Here is a 21,780-nt window from a genome sequence, read left to right as displayed (position 1 = left end):
TCCATTTTTTTAAACCAAAAAAAGCTCTCTTCCCAAGAAGCCAAAGAACAGCAAAAAAGAAAAAACAAAAAATTATTTCAAATCCTCGTAATAAATGTTCTCTTCCCTCCTGTCTTGCTTCGACCTCCTGACTCAGTGGGCTTTGGGGCACCTCGGTACCAAGCTTGAACTGAGCCAAAAGGCAGAGAAGCAATAACCCACAAATTGACCCCTGCGCCCGCCGGGCACCCGGGGGTCTCGGCAGACCTCAATGGTTTGGCAAAAGTTGGCTCCTTCCCACCCAACGTTTCCCTGGTGACAGGCAGGAAGGTGTTTTGTTTAAAAAGTCGCCAATGCGGCTTTAAGTCACTAGCTCTTTACGCCTGGTGCGATTATTTGTTCAAAGCCCTGCAAATACGCCAGTCGTCGTCGTCGGGCTTGAACTCAATTGCCCGAGCGACTACTTTGAGTGGAAAAATACACCGGTCGATCGATCGGTCGGCCCGATTGAAGTCAAACGCCTGAGCAAAAAGTGTCGGCGGTGGGTGTCAACTCTGTCCATTTCTCTTGAAACAAGATATACCGGGCTCTGCCATAAGCAAAGCCCTTCCAAAAATACTTTGAACTCGTAAGTGTTCCTGTCCACGGAAGTCTTTAGTAAAAGGCGAAAGGCTTGTGTGTAATGAAGAGAAACCAGAGTCGTATGGAAGTCAGAGGTCGGGGCCCGAGACACACTCTGTGCACTCTAGGCCGGGATCTCGCGGGTGGGTGGTCACCGAACCCACTCTGCCAACTTTTCCAGGGCTGTGGGTAAAAAGTCAGACTCACTCACTCACTCTATCCTGACCAACGTTTTTTGGCGGGAAACGGGGGAACCCATGAAGAGCGCTTCGCCCTACTTTCACTTTGGATGTTTTTTCTTTCCTTTTCTTCTTCTACTTCTGCCAGCTGTTTATATAGCTTTGTGTATTTTCTTTCCTTGACAACGGGAGAAATGTGTTGCACCGTTCCCGGAGGTACTGCAATACCGGGTCGATGCGTGGAGCGGACGGAGCAAGCCCCATCTCCGACTCCCTGTTCGAAAAATCCATTTAATATGTAGTCCCCCGATGGGGGACGTATCAGATATTAAACTGATAAGAACAGATTTTTTTGGGGAAAGTTTTATTTACACATTTCATACACATAAAAACGGCAATAAAGCATAAAACACAGCATTTGAAAGTTACATTTACAAGTTGTTAAAACCAATGAAAACAACCGTGAATAAAAGTACTTTTCTTGTAAAAACCTCAAATCTGTAAAAGCCATTTAAAATGTGCACTAATGATCTAACAAAGGTAAAATGTTTTTTAAGACATGAAAAAACATGTTAAAAAGTCACTTTGCTAAAAGGCTGTCTGTACAGGAGCGGGGTGAGTCCTTATCAAACTCGCCTCATCCTGCTCCTCTGAATAAACCATCGTCCCATCCTTCGGGGCCCAGAGGAGATCCCTCCCCTAGGCGCCGCAGCGCTGTCAGGCCGTGGCCGCCGGGACCTAGGGTGTTGTGGGGGACCCTTCGCCTGGGGTCGAGGCCCCCTTCCTTCCGTACCACCCCAGGGCTTCCGTGGCTACCATGGCCACTGCCTGGGGGGTGGTCTCTACACTTTTCGCTACTAGCAGGTTACGGGAGGACCACAGTGCTTCCTTCAAGCACGTGAGGGTGGGCCAGAACTTGGTGAAGGCCTTTGATGGAATAGGCCTTCGGCCCACCCCGTAAAGCACGAGCTGAGGTGTTAGGTCCTCCCCTGCTGGCACGGAGTGATCAGGGGGCCTGCTTCCTTCCACAGGTCCCTGGCAGCTCTGCACTCTCAGAGCAGGTGCCTCACCGACTCCTCTTGGCCGCAGCCTGGTCGGGGGCACGCGGATGTCCTCGCCATGCCCCGTGAGTGCATAACGGCCCTGACCGGGAGGATCTCGTGGGCGACCATCCAGGACAGGTCCCGATGCCGATTCAGGAGAGCAGGATGGGACACGTTGCGCCAGACCGTTGTGGGCTCGCCTATAGCGAGCCCGCGTACTGGACACACTGGTTCCCGATCCAGCACAAGAGAGAGAAGTGAGCGGTGTTTAGTTAAAACCGTGACTGCTTCTTTTTCCAGTTTAAAATGTCTTAAAAACTTCTGGAGCTGGACGTAGTGCGTGGGTAGCAGGAAAGAGACTGGGGCTCGCAGGTCTACTGGGATCAACCTCAGGGTCCTGAGGTAAGATCCCAGCCAGAACCTTGCGAGGGCCTGAGTCTTGTTGTTGACCGGGGAGGTGGCAAGAGTGAGATGTAACGCTGTATAGCGGCTGCCCAGGAACAAGTAGAGGTCAGGCAAGCCTTTTCCCCCCCCTTGGACCTGGGCCTCTTGACCACCTCCCTCCTCAGCCTCTCCCACTTGCTACCCCACAGGAAGTAAAAGAGCATTCGCTCCAGGGCTAAAATACTCCTCCGTGGGGGGATAAAAACAGAACTGATTAATAAAAGCACAGGTAAAATCACAGCTTTAATGATTAAAACCTTGCCCTCAAAAGTCAGCTGTCGTAGTCCCCAAAAACCCATTCTCTGTCTTACTGTCCCCAGGATCCCGCTCCAGTTACCGCTCCCTCCTCCCTCCCTGTCAAACTTTACCCCCAGTACCCTTATGTCCGTCGTTTTGACTGTCAGAGGTAGTCTGGTCAAGTCTGGGTCTAACCACGGTCCGAAAAATTGGGCCTCTGTCTTGTCCCAGAGGCTCGTCCGTACCAGTCAGTCCTATCCAGGGTCCTGTCGACGGATAAAAGGTCGGTACATAAAATATTGACGTCGTCCATGTAAAAAACGCACTTGGCGGTCATCCCCCCACTCCCCGGGATACCCACCCCACTGATCCGTTGGTCCCTTCTCAAGACCTGTGCCAGTGGTTCAATGCAGGCCACGAACAGAAGAGGAGATAATGGACAGCCCTGACGGACGCCGCAGTGTACTCCCACTGCTTTTGACAGATGCCCATTTACGAGGATTTTGCTGGTGATGTCCCCGTACAGCAGTCCCACCCAAGCTAAAAACCTGTCCGGGAAACCCATTTTTTGCAGTACCTTAAAGAGGTACTGGTGCGAGACCCGATCAAAGGCTTTTTCAAAATCTAAATTTAGGACTACAAGCCGCATGTTTCTGTCTCTCGCATAACAGATGGCATCTCGGATCAGTATCAGGCTGTCCGTGATCTTCCTTCCGGGAACGGCACAGGTTTGGTCCGGGTGGCTCACCTCCCCTAAAACAGAAGACATTCTGAGTGTTAAAACCTTGGTAATAAATCACCTCCCCCGGTGATTTACCCCTCTTAAAATGCTTCAGTCCTTTGTCGATTTCTGTCCTCGTCAGGTCTTTTGTCAGGTCGTCTGTGTTGGGTAGAGTCTTGTCGATGTAGGTTAAAATGTCCCCCATAGTCTCTTCACATACATCTTTTACCCCAAACAGTTCCCCATAAAAATCCTCGACCACTTCCTTTATTCCTTCTGTGTCTGTTTTTAAAACCCCATCCTTGTTTTTTAACCCTGTTATTGTCCTACCCTTACTAACTATTTTCTTAAAAAAGTACCTGGTGCACTTCTTCCCCTCTTCTAAATCCCTTTCTTTACTTCTTAAAATAACCCCCTTACTTTTCTGTTCTGCTAAGTGCCATTTCCTTCTTTACTTCTTGGATTTCTTGGTTAAAATCAAGGCCCTGTTGGCATAAATTAAAATACCTTTCCAGTCGCTTTTGCAGTCCCACCATGCGTCGATCTTTTTCTCTGCTTTTTTTCTTTCCTATCTCTCTAAAGAAGGTCCTCGTCGTTCCCTTCACCATTTCCCACCACTGTGCTCGTGTGTCAAAGAAGTCCTGTAGCGTCTGCCACTGGCTGAACTGCTCCCGGTACTGACTAACTACTCTATCATCTTCTAAAAGGGAGCAGTTCAATTTCCAGGGCCCTCTTCCCACAGTCACACCCGAAGTTAGTGAAAGGGTGCACGTCAGCATTACGTGATCTGAGAAGAAAGCAGGGGTTATTCTAGCATCAGTTGGGGGACAGTCCCGGGTAAACAGATAATCAATGCGAGAGGCTCTGGTGCCGTCACCACTGGTCCAGGTGAAGCCCTCCTCTCTTGGATGCGGGGTTTTAAAACAGTCAGCCAGTTTAACTTCTTCAGGCTGCAGTGCGGTGCCGGTACACTTATGACAACATCCAGCTCAAGTGCAGGGCGCGAAATTCAAAATGTTTTTTTTTAGAAATATTTAACTTTCACACATTAACAAGTCCAATACAGCATTTGAAAGATAAACATCTTGTGAATCCAGCCAACATGTCCGATTTTTTAAATGTTTTACAGCGAAAACACCACGTATATTTATGTTAGCTCACCACCAAATAGAAAAAAGGACAGACATTTTTCACAGCACAGGTAGCATGCACAAAGCCAACCTAACTAACCAAGATCCAACCAAACTAACCTAGAAACAACTTCATCAGATGACAGTCCTATAACATGTTACACAATAAATCTATGTTTTGTTCGAAAAATGTGCATATTTGAGGTATAAATCAGTTTTACATTGATGCTACCATCACAGCTACCGTCAGATATAGCACCGAAGCAACCAGAGTAATTACAGACACCAACGTCAAATACCTAAATACTCATCAAAAACATTCTGAAAAATATATGGTGTATAGCAAATGAAAGACAAAGATCTTGTGAATACAGCCAATATTTCCGATTTTTTAAGTGTTTTACAGCGAAAACACAATATAGCTTTATATTAGCTTACTACAATAGCTAACACACAACAGCATTGATTCCAGGTAATCGGTAGCGATAGCACAGTTCGACAGATATATGAAATATCATCCCAAAATGGGTCCTACTTTTGCTGATCTTCCATCAGAATGTTGTACAAGGGGTCCTTTGTCCAGAACCGTCTTTGTTTGGGTTTAGAAGGACCTCTTTCCCTCTTGAATTAGCAAGCACACTGGCCAAGTGGTGCTAAGCTCTCCATCCTGAACAAAAGCAGACAACGCAACACGCCTAACGTCCCGAATAAATTTCAATAATCTAATAAAACATACTTTACGATGATATTGTAACATGTATCAAATAAAATCAAAGCCGGAGATAGTATTCGCCTATAACGACGGCTTTCCAGAAGGCGATTCCAGGTCCAACTTCGCGCTTTCGAAAAAACAAGAAATGGCGGACAAGTCACTCCAAGAGGATTTATTCCACTTCAGACCAAGATAATCCATTCAATTCTTCTCTCACTTCCTCTTGACATCTAGGGGAAGGTGTATGACGTGTATGTATACCAATACGTATCATGCCCATTTATAGGCAAGCGTTTGAACAGAGACCTCGATTTCAGAAATCTCACTTCCTGTCAGGAAGTGGGCTGCAGAAGGAGTTCTGTTTCACTCAGAGAAAAAATTCAAACGGTTTTAGAAACTAGAGAGTGTTTTCTATCCAATAGTAATAATAATATGCATATTGTACGAGCAAGAATTGAGTACGAGGCCGTTTGAAATGGGCACATTTTTCCAAGTTACTCAATACTGAGCCATAAGAAGTTATAATCCCTGCACAGCCCTTGCAATAAAACACTTGACCTGTCTACCTTAAAATCCTCTCCTGCCCCTCTCCTGTCTGCTCTACTTAAAACACAATTCAAATCCCCACCCACCACTAGAGGATCCCTCCCTAGCATGTGGGACTGCAGGTTTTCTAAAAGTGCGCACCGGTCATGTTTGTCATTAAAACCATACACATTTAGCACATTAAAATCAATTGCCTAAAAGAGCACGCCCGCATACCACAACCGTGCTCCCCCTCACCACCACCTGTGGGGTCTTGATTAAAATGGCAACACCGTCGTTCTTGTTAAAATTGGAACCACTCCAAATGGAGGGCCTGTGCTGCCACTTATCCTCCCATTTCCTGTAAGAAGATAAAAAGGGTAGACCACACTCCTGTAATAAAAACACATCTGAGTTAAACCTTTCTAAAAAGGATAAAACCGACTGTGCTCTTGTTGCTGTTTTTACACTCCTCACATTTATAGTGGTGATTTTAAAAGCCATAAAAGGGGTGAGTAAAAACAGTGCTAAAAGAAAAGGCATTGAACAGTTAAAAGGGGGTTACTTTTCTGGGGAATTCTCTCTCTCCCTCCGGGGTAAAGGGGGTTGGAAGGGAGAGGAGGTTAAAACCGGACTTAAAAAGGAGACTTGATTGGGGGAGTTGGAGGGGAAGGTCCTGGGTTCTTCCTCCCCCTGGGAGCTCTCCCGTTCCACCTTTCCCTTTTTTTCATCACCCTGTTCGGGGTCAGAGAGCTCCTCAGCATTTCTTTTACGTGGAGGGAGGTGTTCCTCCAGAATCTCCCCCCCTTCTCCCATGTCTCCTGACACCGTCTCCATGGTGCTTTCTGACACCGTCCCTATAATGTCTGACCCGCTTGGGGAGTTTTGGCTAAGAATCTCTCCAGAGCCGTCTTTCTCGGCCCTTTCTCATTCAGGGGTCACATTAGTCTGGGGCAGGGGGATTGGGGTGGGGAGGGTTTTGTCCTCTCCTCCCACTTCTTCCACCACTGTACCTTCCGCGCCCTCCACTACAGCCACCACCTCCACTACCACTGGCTGCACAACTGCCTCCTCCACCACCCCTGCCGGCTCCACTACTGCCTCCTCCACCACTACCGGCAACTGCCGTTCCATCCCTCTGGCGCTCGGAAGCCCGGTCCGCAGCCGCCCCCTCCCTCCTTCCAGCCTTGACCCTGTTGGCCCAGGAGGAGAGGCAGTCGCGGATGAGGTGGGACCGCTCGCCACAGAGGTTGCACGACCTTCCGTTCGTGCACTCCTCGTAGCGGTGGCCCACCTCCCGGCACTTCATGCAGACAACCTTTTGACAGGCGTCTGCAAGGTGGCCATGTTCACCAAACTTACGGCACAGCTTGGGCTGGTCCTGGTAGTGAACATGGCCCCTGTTCTCTCCGAGGACTATGGTGGATGGGATGGCTTTCAACCCACCATAGTCCCCAGGGTCCTCCCTTTGCTGAACAGTGACCCGAGGAGACTAGCAGGCTCTGCTAGGCAATGCTAACCAGGGCCTACCAGTACCACGGGACACACAACAACCTATCTAGCACAGCACCAAACTAAATCAACAATGGGAAAGGAAGGAGGAGACACAAGGAGGGACATTTTTTTTTTTTTTTTTTGTTAATTTTCACAAAGGGAAGGGCACAAAAGGGAGAGACAAAAATAAACCACACAAACTAGACAAAGGCTAGCAGGCCACGACAGCAGGCCAGGCTAAGCTTACCAGCTAGCAAGCCCACAAGCCAAGAAGCCTTACAACAAAACAAACAAGGCACACAAACTAGGAGGTAAGACTAAAGAACAAACAAAATACTTGAGGTAAAAGGGAAATGAAAACACATTGACTAAACAACACCTGCCAAATTTGAGGGACGAGGAAGCTAGCAAGCCTCACCAGCAGACCAGGCTAAGCTAACTAGCTAGCAGGCCGGCCAGCAAAGGTCCCCCAGTTGACAACACAAAACCACAAGGAAATGAGACAACAGGCAATTTGGGGGACAAACTAAAGATACAAGGTGGATAGGGACAAGGGGAACAAAGAGACTGCAGTCAAACAAACAACAAACAAAGCCTGCCACGCCTAAAAGGGCCAGGAGGCTAGCAGGCCAAGCCAAGCTAAAGCTAGCAGGCCCACAAGCCCGAAAGCCACTCACGCTAGCAGACAACACAAAACTCAAAACAGTAGGAAGAGCTAAAGGGGGGGAGGGTAGGATACAAGGGGGAGGAGAGATGCAAAACAGGACAAACAGGAGGGAAAATTAAATTTAAATTAAATAAGAAAGAAAAGGACCAGAGGGCCTTTAAACTCACCCTACAGGTGCTGGTGCACCTGTAGTCCACCACCAAAACCACCACCTAACCCAGGACAAAGAAAAACAATGGTGAAACAATACAACAATAATAATGATTTTAAACAAAAATAAATAGCACAATTTCCCGGGCGCCCTCCGGCCTGCGATCGCTTCTCTGATCAAGTGCAGCACTGACAAAGTAACTACACTTGATCTGAGCCAAAAGGCCGAGAAGCGATAACCCACAAATGGACTCCTGCACCCGAGGGTCTCGGCAGACTTTGGCGGTTTGGCAAAAGGTGGCTCCTCCTCCCCACCCACCCAACCTTTCCCTGGCGACAGACAGGCAGGCAGGCAGGTGTTTTTTTTTTTAAGTCGCCAATGCTTCTTTAAGTCACTAGCTCTTTACGCCTAGTGCGACGACTATTTGTTCAAAGCCCGGCAACTCAATTGCCCTTAGCGACTACTTTGAGTGGAAAAATACACCGGTCCGATTCTAAGTCAAACGCATGAGCAAAAAGTCTCTGCGGCGGCGGCGTCATCATCTCTGTCACTTTCTCTTGAAACAAGATATAGCGGGCTCTGCCAGAATCAAAGCCCTTACAAAAATACGTTGAACTCGTGAGTGTTCCTCTCCACGGAAGTCTTTAGTAAAAGGCGAAAGGCTTGTGCGTAATGAAGAGAAACCAGAGTCGTATGGAAGTCAGAGGTCGGGGCCCGAGACACACTCTGTGCACTCTAGGCCGGGATCTCGCGGGTGGTCACCCAACCCACTCTGCCAACTTTTCGAGGGCTGTGTGTGGGTAAAAAGTCACACAGTCACTCACTCACTCACTATCCTGGCGAACGTTTTTTATTTTTTATGTAAAATGGCGGGAAACGGGGGAACCCACGAAAAGCGCTTCGCCCTACTTTCACTTTGGATGTTTCTTCTTTTTCCTTTCTTTCTGCTGCTAGCTAGCTGTTTAGATAGCTTTGTGTCTTTTTTTGTCCTTGACAACGGGAGAAATGTGTTGCACCGTTCCCGGAGGTACTGCAATACCGAGTCGATGCGTGGAGCGGACGGAGCAAGCCCCATTTCCGACTCCCTGTTCGAAAAATCCATTTAATATGTAGTCCCCCGATGGGGGACGTATCAGATATTAAACTGATAAGAACAGATGATGATTAAAAGATTTTATTCCTATTCAAAAACATAAGCATAATAAACAACACCATCGACAATGTTGATGTCATCAATACCAATAACTCATCTATACTAACAAAACTCAAACCAAGGCATTTGGAATTACAACACAAATGAAACTCCAAATTAATACTCAGGGGAAAAATCCCTTCTCCCTCAAAACTCACAATCTTCATAACACATAACCATAATAAACAAACCATCATCAATCATAATCATCAATACCAAATTTTCACAGCACAAGGCATTGGAAATTATAACAGAAATTAAAAACTCAAAATAATTTCTCAGGGGAGCGGGTTCCCTCCCCCTCAATACTCACATTAAATACATGCCTAAGTCCCTATCTCCACATACCTAATCTATTCCCTTTACCACAGTCCTAAACCCCCCTTCCATCTCTCCCTGGCAGCATGCTGCCCCCACTTCCTCTCCTCCCTCTTCATCCTTCCCCTCATATCTCCTTCCACCCTCCTCACTATCCCTTCCACCCCCCAATCTCTCCCTGTCTTGACCAAATTCTGCCTGGCCTCCCACAGCCCCCGCTTAAAGAGACTCATAATAAGCCAGAGCAGAAACCTGTCCCTAACTGTACCCCCCGCTCTCCCTACACCTCTCTCTAGCCTAGCCCAGGTCAACACAAAATCACCTCTTACCATTCCTAACAACACCCGTGCCCTAGCCCATACTACTCCGGCAAAGGCACAGTCCCAAAAGGCATGGCGCACAGTCTCCTCCCTGCCACAAGAGGATCTTGGACAGGTGGGGGATCGCGCCAAACTATGCCGGTACATAATAGTACGTACCGGCAAGCACTTGTGGAGGCTCAACCAATTCAGGTCCTTGAGCCTGTTGTCCAGACGCCGCGCCTGCACTCCCTCCCAGACCCCCGCCGAGATGCCCACCACAGGAGCCGGACTCCCTGCCCGTCTGACCTCCTCGTCCCGGATCCCCCCGGGACCCCCGTCTCAAGGATGGCCTTCAAGACTTCGAGGACCACCGGTCCAAGAATACCCCAAAACTTGAGGTAAAACTCAGCCGGCAGCCCATCCATCCCAGGCACCTTCCCTTTTCCCATCCTCCTAAGGGCGCTCTCAACCTCTTCTAGGGAGATCTGAGCCTCCATCACGTCTCTAATGCCCTCCGGCAATCGCCGGGACAAGTGTTCTAAAAACACATTTCCCTGCTCTACATCTATTTCCCTCTCCTTAAAAAAGCCTCGGAAATGGTCAGTTGTCACCCTGACCATTTCCTCCGGCTTTCTAACTATACTGCCATTTTCTTCCCTAACCCCATGCATTACCTTCCTACTCTGTCTAGCCCTAACCGACTTAAAGAACATTGCGGAACAAGTCTCATTATGTTCTAAAAAGCCATTATGCGCCCGCTCCAGGAAAACTCGAGCCTTCCGCTCCTGCATCTCCCTGAGCTGCGCCTTCAGGGCTGCGGATCTCTCCCAGTCAAAGGACCCTCCAAGGTTGCCTGCCTCGTACTCGAGTTCGAGCAACCTTTGGATACCATCCACCTCCCTCCTTTCCTCCCTTTTTTTCCTCTTACAATATCCTATTATAAAATTCTTAATCCTCACCTTTACTAAATCCCACCACTCCAACACCCCCTCGCACATGGACCGGAGGCCTTCAAGCCCCCGAAAGAAACCAAAAAAGGAGTCAACGAAAGCTTGCTCCTCCAGCACATCCCGATCTAACTTCCAGTACCCCCTACCGAAGAGGCAGACTGGCGCCCCCACCTGCAGGAGCACCCCGTCGTGGTCCGAGAAGAAAACAGGCAACAAACGCCCAGACAACTGACCCAAAGACCTGGATACAAAAATATAGTCGAGCCTCCGTGCAACCCCCCTGGAGTTGCGCCATGTAGGACCGGCCATTGTCGGAGTAGTGTGCAGGCCACCATCAACCAGACCATGGCAAGCCATTAGCCCGGTGATGGCCCCTGCACTACTATCCCCTCCCACCCCTAAATCTATATTAAAATCTCCCCCTATCACCAAGTGCAAATTTGTAACACACAGGGGCGTCAGACAGTCCACCATCTCCCTCCTGTCTGCCGCCACCTGTGGCCCATACACCACCACTAACCTATACCTACTATCCCTAAACATAATATCTACCCCCAAAACCCTCCCCTGCATCACCACAAAAGTGCCCTCTAATTTAACTTCCCTATTCCCGAACAAAATCCCCACCCCCGTTGAATGCACCCCACCTATACCCCAAACTGACTCCCCCTTATCCCACTCCCTCCTAAACCTTTCAACGTCCCCTCCATCCCTCAGGTGAACCTCCTGTAAAAAACATACATCAAAACCTACCCCTTCCAAAAAACTAAAAACCGCCCTCCTCTTAACAAAATCCCTCAAACCCCTTACATTTAAACTAAAACACTTAACCGAATTATTCATTAATAAAATAAAATAAAATCCTCAACCAAACCCAAACCAAAACAAAAACAGGAGACTCACCCGATGCCCCCCTGCCCCTTCTCATCTGACATGGACGTCCCCTCCTCTCCTGTCTCCCCCCCATCTCCTTCCCCCAGACTACTGACTGGTGACGACCCCCCATCGCTATATATGAAATTATTCCCTTCCCCCTCCATTTCCCTACCCGTGTCCATCTCCCCCTGTGTTTCTGAAGGAGAAACCTCAGTAGGGGGCATAGCACTCCAATCTTTAGGCCCCAAAAAACCCTCCCCCTCTCTCTCCCCCCCCCCCCACTTCTCTCCCTCCCCCCGTCCGTACCCTCCCTCCTCTTCTTCTTCTTCTTCTCATACCCCGACCCCAAGGGGTCTCTTTCCTCCCTTGCCTCCTTTCCCCCCCCCCTCTCCTCTCTCCTTCTCCTTCCTTTTCTCTCCTTTTGCCTCCTTTCCCTCCTCCCTCTCTATCCCAGCCCCCTCTCCTTCCATCTCTACCTCCTCTCCCTCCTCTCCTTCTGCCCCGGTCCCCCCTCCTTCTGTCCCGGCCCCCTTCCCTTCTTTCCCAGCCTCTCCTTCTGTCCCAAACACCACTCCTTCTGTCCCGGCTCTCTCTTCTTCTTTTTCCTCTTCTCTCTCTCCTTCCTTCGGTGCAGTCTTCCTGCCTTTGCCACCTCCTTCTTCCTTCTCCTCTCCTCTTCTACCCCCATCCCCCGTTCTTGCTCCCCCCCCAGCTGCAGACGCGTATGTCCTCTTCTTAGCCGGGCAGTCTCGCCACAGGTGTGCCTTCGAGCCACACCCATGACATGTTTTTGGCTCAGTACAGTCCCTCGCCTCGTGCCCGCCAGACCCACAGACCCTGCACTTCTTAGCACCACACGAGGCGACACTATGGCCGTAGGCCATACACCGCCTGCAAAATTGAGGCTGACGGGCATAGTATAACGTCCCCCTGTCAGCCCCCAGGGAGAACATTGCTGGAGGATGGAGGTACCCTCCGAGACCCCCCGGCTCCTCTCTAAGAAAGGCCTGGTATCCTCTCCTCCCAGTCCAAAAACCTAGAGAGTCCTTGAGGAGCCTTCCCGAGGATACATAGTCCATGTACCTCCCCAAGAAATTCCTCACCTCTTCTTCTTTCACGTAGGGATTATACATTCTCACCGTCACTATTCTATAATTGTTTTTTGCCAAACTTTTCACTCCATAGTGGCACATTGGTCTTTCTTTCTCCAAACCTTTTACTTTCCGCATTATTTCCTCATGCTTCTCCTCTGTATATACCGTGACCTCAAATGCTTTCTCCGCTTGATTTTCCTGGAGGCAAAAAACATCTTTTACCTCCAGCTTTAGCACCCCCATCAGCAGGGTCCTCCCAAAAACCTCTCTTCCAAACGGCTGCAACTCCTTTTCCACCCATGTAAAACGCACCGTGTTTGCGAGTCCAAAACCTGGGACCGCCATTCTTGTCTCACTATATTCCACTCCAGGGAAAAACCCCTATCGCTTTCCTACTTCGACCTTCTGACTCAGCGAGCTCTGGGGCACCTCGGTACCAAGCTTGATCTGAGCCAAAAGGCCGAGAAGCGATAACCCACAAATGGACCGCTGCGCCCGCCGGGCACCCGGGGGTCTCGGCAGACTTTGGCGGTTTGGCAAAAGGTGGCTCCTCCCCACCCACTCACTCACCCACCCACCCAACCAACCTTTCCCTGGCGACAGACAGACAGACAGACAGACAGACAGAAATGTGTTTTTTTTTTTTTTTTTAAGTCGCCAATGCGTCTTTAAGTCACTAGCTCTTTGAACTCAATTGCCCTTAGCGACAACTTGGAGTGGAAAAATACACCGGTCAGTCCGATTGAAGTCAAACGCATGAGCAAAAAGTCTCGGCGGTGGGCGTCATCATCTCTGTCAATTTCTCTTGAAACAAGATATACCGGGCTCTGCCAGAAGCAAAGCCCTTCCAAAAATACTTGGAACTCATAAGTGTTCCTCTTGTCACGAACCGGCTCAGAGCCCGTAACAAAAGGGAGACCACGTGGAGATAAGGAGTAACAAAATATATTTATTAGATAAAGAAACTAGGTATAATATACAATGGTGTGTGTAATCAGTAATCAGTAGTGTAAGTGAATGTCTTGCATGCATGAATGTGATAATGCAGGGTGTTGAAAGATGCTAAAACAAACAACCAAAAAGCACCATGAAACATAACCGAATCTATCAAGGTGTCTACATGGAGAGAGTCCCCTCCATGAATGGGGAAGTGGTGTATTTATCCTGGGAGAGTGGGCCCAGGTGTTTCCCATGTAGCTGACGACCCTCCCAACTCCGCCCACCCCTATCCTAATAAGGAAACAAGAGCAAAGAGAGAGAAAACGGTAGACAGAGTGGGAGGGTCGTCACATTCCCCCCCATAAAACCGGGGACCAACAAGGACCCCGGAACAACATACCGGCCTCTGCGTCCCAAACTGACACAGCACTTGCGTCCCAAATTGATGAGGGGTTACGTGTTCCCACTTCCAAATTTGCCCCAGCCAACCTCCTCTCCAGACCACAGCAACCTTTGTGCACGGGAAGCAACCTTTAAGAGGAAAGAAGACTCCCCAGACCTCAGCAACCTTAATACATAGGAAGCAACATTTAAGAGGAAAGAAGACTTCCCAGACCTCAGCAACATTAGTGCATAGGAAGCAACTTTTAAGAGGAAAGAAGACTCCCCAGACCAGGACGGAATAGACAGGAAAGACAGAACCCGACCATACAAACATTCAGGAACAGGGCGCACGAGAGAGCGCATCAGCAATCACGTTATCCGTTCCACGAATGTGCTGCACATCGAGATGGAATGATTGTAAAAATAAACACCATCTCATTATCCTCTGATTAGGACACATCATGGACCTCAAAAAGGTGAGAGGGTTATGGTCAGTGTAGACCGTAATAGGTACTACTCCCGACCCGACATAGACCTCAAAGTGTTGCAGCGCCCAGATGAGTGCTAACGCTTCTTTTTCAATGACCGAGTAGTTTAACTGATAATGGTTAAACTTTTTCGAAAAGAAACTGACAGGTCTCTCAACCCCAGACACATCTGCCTGCAGCAAAACTGCCCCTGCCCCCACATGACTAGCATCCACCTGCAAGGTAAATGACAATTCCACGCGAGGAGCAGCCAGCACCGGAGTTGAGGTAAGCAACCTCTTTGCATCTTCGAAAGCGTGTTGACAACGAGAAGACCAAATGTAAACAGCCTTTGCTTTCAGCATATCTGTCAATGGAGCGACCACAGTAGAGAAGTTATTACAAAAACCACGGTAATAACCAATCATGCCCAAGAAACGCATCAGTTCCTTTTTAGTAGTTGGTGGAGGAAACGCATCAATAGCTACCACTTTAGCTCGAACAGGACGCACTTCCCCCTGCCCAACCACCTTTCCAAGGTATGTAACAGTCGCCTGAGCAAACTCACATTTAGCCAGATTGATCGTGAGGTGACCCGCAGCCAGGCGTTCGAATAAGGCTTGAATACGGGACAGATGTTCCTCCCATGTATCTGCATATATCACTACATCGTCCAGATAAACAGCACACCCTGTCAGACCGGCGATAACCCTGTTCATAAGTCGCTGAAAAGTGGCAGGTGCATTACGCAGTCCGAAACTCATAACCAAATACGAGTACAGACCAGAGGGTGTAATAAAGGCAGAGATTTCACGTGCCCTACTCGTCAGTGGCACCTGCCAATAGCCCTTTAACAGGTCAAATTTACTCACAAATCTAGCTGCCCCGACTTGATCAACGCAGTCCTCCATCCGAGGAAGAGGAAATGAATCTGGCTTAGTGACACTGTTGACCTTACGGTAGTCTGTACAAAATCTGTTTGTTCCATCTGGTTTTCTGACCAAGATACAGGGAGAAGCCCAACTGGAGAAAGAAGGCTCTGCTATCCTACTCTCCAGCATGTATCTGACCTCAGCATCCAGACAATGCAGTTTCTCTAAAGAAACTCTATAGAACCGCTGACGAATGGGGTCAGCATCATGTTCTATCAAGTTTGTACGTGTAGGTGTAACAGAAAACAAACCTGGAAATCTCCGAATCAGACCAACCATCTCTTCCCGCCTATCAACGGGTAGATGAGTGAGAATGCTGCCCAAATTATCCAGTGTCTCTGAATTTTTCAATCTACCCTGCAGTATGCAATCGTCGGGACCAGGAACATCTTCCTCCTCATTCGTAGACCTATCCTGAGAAGAATCCAAGGGAATAACGGTTTCAGCCAAAAGAACAGGTTTACCGTCCTCTATAGATTCCCACTGTTCAGTCTCTGAGGAACGTGCATAATAGGGTTTTAACAAATTTACATGGCACAGCTGGTGTGCTTTCCTCCGTTCTGGAGTGGCAACTAGATAATTTTGCTCAGTGTACTTGCGCACCACTGTATATGGACCTTGAAACTTGGCTTCAAAAGGAGAACCAACAATTGGCAGCAGAGCAAGAACCTGGTCACCTGGACTAAAGTGACGTGGCTCAGTTCGGCGATCAAATATGCCTTTCATCCTTTCCTGTGAAGATGATAGCTTCTCTTTAGCCATTTCGCCAGCGGCATACAAGCGGCGCCGGAAATCACACACATACGATAACAAAGACTGAGGAGGCTCGGGAGACTTCCAGTCATCCTGAAGAACAGATAGAAGTCCACGCACCCTATGTCCAAACACAAGGTCATTTGGACTAAAACCGGTGCTCTCCTGTGAAACCTCCCTAGCGGCTAACAATAACCAAGGCAACCCCTCCTCCCAATCCTTATCCATCTCAGTACAATAACTTCTCAACAAAGACTTAAGTGTTTGATGGAAACGTTCTAATGCTCCTTGACTTTGCGCGTGATAGGCGCTAGCCAGATTGTGCTTAATATGGAGCTGTTGGAGAACCTGACCAAACAGATTAGAGGTGAAATTAGACCCTTGATCACTCTGAATGACCTTAGGTATTCCAAACAGTGACAGAAACTGAGTCAAAGCTTTTAACACAGACTTAGTCGTGATAGACCGGAGAGGATAGGCTGCTGGAAACCTTGTGGTCTGACACATCACAGTGAACAGGTAACTACTACCCTTTTTAGAACGAGGCAACGGACCCACACAGTCAATAATCAGATACTCAAAAGGTTGGCTGAGTACAGGAATAGGAAACAGTGGTACCGGCTTAATAGCTTGATTAGGTTTCCCAGTTAATTGACAGGTGTGACAAGTTTTGATGAAATCAGAAACATCCCTCTTTAATCTAGGCCAAAAGAAATGTCTTAATATGCGATGGTATGTTTTCCCTACACCCATATGTCCAGCAACATCATTGTGAGAAGTTGTCAACACCAACTCACGAAGATTTACTGGTACCACAACCTGACTAATCGCCTCCCCTAGAAAACAACTACCATGAGACACCCACTTTCTCATCAGGACATCATCCTGGAGAAAATAACCATGGGCGACATCTCCCAACTGTTCCACAGGCACAATTTGGTCACGCAACTCTTCTAATGTGGAGTCAGTCCGTTGCGCATTGATTAGATCTGAGCGGTTAACAGATAACGGAATAACAGGGAAAGCAGTGGCATACTTCTCATTAGTCGGCACAGTGACCAGTTCGCCACGGCTCATAGAACGCGTCACTGCACACGCACTGAACACCTCTGGGAAGCTCTGTACACTCTCATCAGGAATCTCAACAACTGACGGCTTTGTGGAAACCACTAGAGATGGAAACGCGACAGGCCACACCCGCTCACCTGCCAAGTTATTCCCAAGAATAACGTCGATACCCTCAATAGGCAACGAAGGACGCACCCCCACAACAACCTCACCTTTCACCAGTCCACAATCTAACATCAGTTTATGCAATGGAACTGAAAGAGTGTTCAAACCTATTCCCCTAATTAGAACACTATTCCCCGAATCAGTCTCAGCTGAAAAGGGTAACACCGACTCCAACACAAACGATTCGGAGGCACCTGTATCTCTCAAGATCTTCACTGGCACTAATTCCTTACTTCCTAACATAGACACAAAACCTTCCGTAATGAAAGGTAAATAGTCTGGATCAATATGTACTTTCACATGCTCCTGGACCTGAGGCAATGAGTCATGAATGAACTGATGTAGAACAGGCGCAGCTAACGCGGTAGGCTTAGGTTTAGCGTAAGCCCCCTTTGATCTGAGAAGTGGACATTCGTTTTTCCAATGACCTGAACCTTGACAGTAGTGACACTCTTGCCCAAAGTCAGCTTTACCACGGGAGTCAGGCTCAACCCGAGTTGAATTAAACTCTGCCCGTGAACCAAAATATCTCGGTGAGCGAAGCCCAAATCTATCCGAACGCCCCCACTCATTCCGAATACGGGGCTCTGCAAAGACTCTTTTGTGAGTCAACACATACTCATCCGCCAAAACCGCAGCTTCAGCGACATTCTTTACTTTTCGTTCGTTAATATAGGTGGCAATACGATCAGGGATTGTGTCCTTAAATTGCTCTAACATAATCAGATCACACAGCCCTTGGAAAGTCACAACTGCAGAGGCAGAACACCAGCGATTAAACTGTACAGATAATTGTCGCGCAAACTCAACATGAGTCTGTTTATCATCCCTTTTTAAAGTTCTAAATCGTTGGCGGTAAGCCTCAGGGACCAATTCATAAATCTGCAACACAGCCGTTTTAACCTTATCATAACAGGCACTGTCGTGTACAGTAAGAGCTGAATATGCCTCCTGCGCTTTACCAGTCAGCACACACTGCAACATTAAGGTGCGGTCAGAATCAGGCCAACTCCTAGCGTCAGCAACACGCTCAAACAACGAAAAGAATGTCTCAGGGTCTTTTTCATTAAACTGAGGTAATAACCGTAAGTTCCCAACAATATCAAATGTGTCCGGGGCACGACCAAAAGAGGAACGACCCCTAGGTAAATCTGGATCACCTTCCCAGAACAAACTCTCCCCTGAGATCTTTCCTTCCCTAACCAACTCTATCCGTTCTTGTTGCAACTTGATTTTAGCATGCTCCATATCTTGTTTAAATGCTAATTCCTTTTCATACTTTACACGATCATACTCTAGCTTCTCACGATCATGCTGCCGATCATGCTCTAGCTTCTCACGATCATGCTGCAGCTGTAACAGAAGCAGTTCTTTCTGCTGTTCAAAAAGAAGACTACTAGGACTAACCGATGGAATGGCCATTGCAACGTTACGGGGAGATGACCCCTCAGCAGAGACTGGCCCAGTGATAACTTCAAGAATACCACTCTCCATCAGATTGGCCTTCAATATCAACCTAATAGAATTCTTTAGACGTTTATCACTAATTTCAACCTTGTAGTGTTCAGCAATTTTCAACAGCTGTTCTTTAGTACCTAATTCTAACAATTCCTCTGATGGAAAGCGAATGAACTCATCTACATAAGACGCCATAGTAAAAAAAAATATTCTCACTCTTCCCCTCTGCTGAGCACACCAGACCACAGCCAGAGAAATGACAATCACCCTGAGCACCACAGAAGAGAGATGAGATACGGAGCTTCCCCAAAACCTACAATAACTCAACCCTAGTCTTCGTGCGGATTTGCGGTGGGTATTTACGCACTGTAGCCCGCTGGCAAGGTAATAAACCCCCCAGCACGCTGGCAGATTCCACCAAGCCACGGATGTGCCCCCGAGACAACTGCTCAGTCCACAGACACCACACAAAAATAACAAACATTAACCATGCCCAACATATTCCAAAAAGGAAACACGTCGCTAAGCCTATCAGGGGTAAAAGGCTATAGCTCCGGGTAGCAAGTTCCACTACCCTACCCAAATCTCCCACTGAGATACACAGTCGATTACTCACCTCCTCAGACCAATGTCCCAACAGAAAGTAGAACAAGAGTTTCCAGGCTGGGCAGGGCCTGGAAACTAACCATTATACTCTCTCCAATGCAGCACACAAACCAAACAACAAAGGCAACCAATACTGGGCCTATCAAACTCAAACAACATATGCAAACCAAACACGTACCTCCACGTTCTCCCAAACCAATACGTTCAAAAGATCCCGGATGAGCCCCCACTTGTCACGAACCGGCTCAGAGCCCGTAACAAAAGGGAGACCACGTGGAGATAAGGAGTAACAAAAATATATTTATTAGATAAAGAAACTAGGTATAATATACAATGGTGTGTGTAATCAGTAATCAGTAGTGTAAGTGAATGTCTTGCATGCATGAATGTGATAATGCAGGGTGTTGAAAGATGCTAAAACAAACAACCAAAAAGCACCATGAAACATAACCGAATCTATCAAGGTGTCTACATGGAGAGAGTCCCCTCCATGAATGGGGAAGTGGTGTATTTATCCTGGGAGAGTGGGCCCAGGTGTTTCCCATGTAGCTGACGACCCTCCCAACTCCGCCCACCGGCATCCTAATAAGGAAACAAGAGCAAAGAGAGAGAAAACGGTAGACAGAGTGGGAGGGTCGTCACACTCTCCACGGAAGTCTTTAGTAAAAGGCGAAAGGCTTGTGCGTAATGAAGAGAAACCAGAGTCGTATGGAAGTCAGAGGTCGGGGCCCGAGACACTCTGTGCACTACTAGGCTGGGACCTCGCGGGTGGGTGGTCGGTCACCCAACCCACTCTGCCAACTTTGTGTGGGTAAAAAGTCACAGACAGACAGACAGACCAACTCACTCACTCACTATCCTGACCAACGTTTTTTTTTTTTTTAAGTAAAATGGCGGGAAACGGGGGAACCCACGAAGAGCGCTTCGCCCTACTTTCACTTTGGATGTTTTTTCTTTCCTTTTCTTCTTCTGCCAGCTGTTTACACAGCTTTGTGTATTTTCTTTCCTTGACAACGGGAGAAATGTGTTGCACCGTTCCCGGAGGTACTGCAATACCGGGTCGATGCGTGGAGCGGACGGAGCAAGCCCCATTTCCGACTCCCTGTTCGAAAAATCCATTTAATATGTAGTCCCCCGATGGGGGACGTATCAGATATTAAAATGATAACAGATTTTTCTTTTGGAAAAAGTTTTATTGATGCATTTTCCTTTAAAACAGCTCACATTTTCAATTCATTTTTACACATAAAAACGGCATAAAGTGCATAAAAACCAGCATTACATTACAATTATTATATTTTTTAAAAGGTACAGGTTGTTTATTTAAAACAATAAAACAATCGTGCATGAAAGTACCCTTTTTTGTAAAAACCAATTTGATAAAAGCCATTTAAAATGTGTATGAATGATTTAACAAAGTAAAACAATTTTTAAGACATGGAAAGCCTGTCCAAAAAGTCCCTTTGTTAAAAAACTGTCTTTAGTCCTTTGTACAGGAACGGGGTGAGTCCTTATCAAAAAAAAAGCCTCCTCCTGCTCTTCCGAATTGACTCCGTACCCATCCGTCGGGGCCCAGAGGAGACCCCTCCCCTAGGCGCGTCGCCCTAGGCTCCGCAGAGCTGTCAGGCCGTGGCCGCCGGGACCTCAGGTGTTGTGGGGGACCCTTCGGTTGGGGTCGAGGCCCCCTTTCGTTCGTACCACCCCAGGGCTTCCGTGGCTACCAAAGCCACTGCCTGGGGGGTGGTCTCTACCTGTTTTCCTACCAGCAGGTTGCGGGAGGACCACAAAGCGTCCTTCAGGCACGTGAGGGTGGGCCAGAGTTGTATGAAGGCCTTTGGTGGAATAGGCCTTCGGCCCACCCCATACAGCACGAGCTGCGGCGTTAGGTCCTCCCCTGCTGGCAGACGTGGGGAGATCAGGGGGCCTGCTTCCTTCCACAGGTCCCTAGCAGCTCTGCACTCCCAGAGCAAGTGCCTCACCGACTCTTCTTGGCCGCAGCCTGGTCGGGGGCACGCGGATGTCCTTGCCATGCCCCGGGAGTGCATGACGGCCCTGACCGGGAGGATCTCATGGGCGACCATCCAGGACAGGTCACGATGCCAATTCAGCAGAGCAGGATGGGCCACGTTGCGCCAAACCGTGGTGGGCTCACCTATCGCGAGCCCGCGCACTGGACACACCGGTTCCCGTTCCTGCACAAGAGAGAAAAGAGAGCGGTGTTTTGTTAAAACTGTGACAGGCTCCTTTTCCAGTTTAAAATGTCTTAAAAACTTTTTGAGCTGGGCATAGTGTGTGGGGAGCAGGAAAGAGACTGGGGCTCGCAGGTCAACTGGGATCAGCCTCAAGGATCTGAGGTAAGACCCCAGCCAGAAC

The 21,780-nt window shown here is 48.2% G+C and overlaps 2 non-coding genes and 5 pseudogenes across 2 annotated transcripts; all 7 read right to left on the bottom strand.

The window, feature by feature from the left end:
• Nucleotides 1–564: 564 nt before the first annotated feature.
• Nucleotides 565–681, bottom strand: LOC139531156 (U5 spliceosomal RNA). The gene has a single exon (XR_011666263.1). It is a non-coding gene; the product is annotated as a U5 spliceosomal RNA (small nuclear RNA).
• Nucleotides 682–973: 292 nt separating this feature from the next.
• On the bottom strand, nucleotides 974–1,145 carry LOC139531070 (U2 spliceosomal RNA; annotated as a pseudogene).
• A 6,777-nt stretch (nucleotides 1,146–7,922) lies between these two features.
• LOC139531089 (U2 spliceosomal RNA) lies at nucleotides 7,923–8,139 on the bottom strand (annotated as a pseudogene).
• A 339-nt stretch (nucleotides 8,140–8,478) lies between these two features.
• LOC139531150 (U5 spliceosomal RNA) lies at nucleotides 8,479–8,595 on the bottom strand. Its single transcript, XR_011666257.1, has one exon. It is a non-coding gene; the product is annotated as a U5 spliceosomal RNA (small nuclear RNA).
• Nucleotides 8,596–8,908: 313 nt separating this feature from the next.
• On the bottom strand, nucleotides 8,909–9,076 carry LOC139531063 (U2 spliceosomal RNA; annotated as a pseudogene).
• A 10,973-nt stretch (nucleotides 9,077–20,049) lies between these two features.
• LOC139531162 (U5 spliceosomal RNA) lies at nucleotides 20,050–20,103 on the bottom strand (annotated as a pseudogene).
• Nucleotides 20,104–20,429: 326 nt separating this feature from the next.
• On the bottom strand, nucleotides 20,430–20,607 carry LOC139531076 (U2 spliceosomal RNA; annotated as a pseudogene).
• Between the last annotated feature and the right edge of the window lie 1,173 nt (nucleotides 20,608–21,780).

This window comes from Salvelinus alpinus, chromosome 9, assembly GCF_045679555.1.
Source record: "Salvelinus alpinus chromosome 9, SLU_Salpinus.1, whole genome shotgun sequence".
NCBI classification, from domain to species: Eukaryota; Metazoa; Chordata; class Actinopteri; order Salmoniformes; family Salmonidae; genus Salvelinus; species Salvelinus alpinus.
Note: the sequence above shows the minus strand (reverse complement) of the source record. Positions and strands in the feature narration are given on the sequence as shown.